The sequence below is a fragment of the Tachyglossus aculeatus genome, chromosome 3 (assembly GCF_015852505.1).
Source record: "Tachyglossus aculeatus isolate mTacAcu1 chromosome 3, mTacAcu1.pri, whole genome shotgun sequence".
In the NCBI taxonomy this organism is placed as follows: domain Eukaryota; kingdom Metazoa; phylum Chordata; class Mammalia; order Monotremata; family Tachyglossidae; genus Tachyglossus; species Tachyglossus aculeatus.
The window spans coordinates 94,245,864-94,246,852 of NC_052068.1; the positions used below are offsets into that span (position 1 = coordinate 94,245,864).

Below are 989 nucleotides of genomic sequence, written 5' to 3' on the forward strand. Positions count from 1 at the left end.
CATAGTTACACCATGGGCACATAATAATTCATTGTCATATTTATTGAGCTCTTATGGTGTGCAGAGCACTGTACTAAGCACTTGGGAAGTACAAGTCAGCAACATAAAGAGACGGTCTCTACCCAACAATGGGCTCACAGTCTAGAAATAATGATGGCATTTGTTAAGCGCTTACTATGTGCCACTCACTGTTCTAAGCACTGGGGAGGATACATGCTGATCGGATTGTCCCACATGGGGATCACAGTCTTCATCCCCATTTTCCAGATGAGGTAACTGAGGCCCAGAGAAGTGAAGTGACTTGCCCAAAGTCATACAGCTGACAAGTGGCAGAGCTAGGATTAGAACCCATGACCTCTGACTCCCAAGCCCGGGCTCTATGCACTGAGCCATGCTGCTTCTCTAGAAGCAGAATGTCCCACCTCCATCCTCAATCATTCTGGTAGTGTATCCATAAAGTTTTCTTGGTAAAAATATGGAAGTGAATTACCATTGCCTCCTTCTGTCCAGTAAACTTCAGTCTCAATCCTCCACTGTTTCCCATGCTGCTGCTGTCCGGCACAGGGAAATCTTGATTTGTAGCAGATTGCCTTCCACTCACTAGCCACTGTCCAAGCTAGGAATGGAATGGGTATGCCTCTGCTTGACTCTCCCTCCTGTAGTCGACAATGGTAGAGTACTGGAAACTCTCCAGGCGTGACCCTGAGAGGATACAAGATAGTTTATCTTAATCCTTGTTTTACAGATGAGGTAACTGAGGTACAAAGAAGTTAAGTGCTTTGTACAAGGTCACACAGCAGATTAGTGGTGGAACAGGGATTAGAATACAGGCCCTCTGACTCGGAGGCCTGTGCTCTCTCCAACTAGGTCATGCTGCTTCCAGATTATTCCAGGATGTTCCAGATATCTTGCCTGTTTTACACAAAAGCTTCAAGGCAAAAGAGCAGAAGAATCAAAATTAGGCCATGTATTGCTCGTCCCCCTGCATT

At 45.8% G+C, this 989-nt stretch overlaps 1 non-coding gene across 1 annotated transcript; it reads right to left on the bottom strand.

Moving 5' to 3' along the window:
• Positions 1 to 574: 574 nt before the first annotated feature.
• LOC119925983 lies at positions 575 to 712 on the bottom strand. Its single transcript, XR_005449903.1, has one exon. It is a non-coding gene; the product is annotated as a small nucleolar RNA SNORA7 (small nucleolar RNA).
• Positions 713 to 989: the final 277 nt, after the last annotated feature.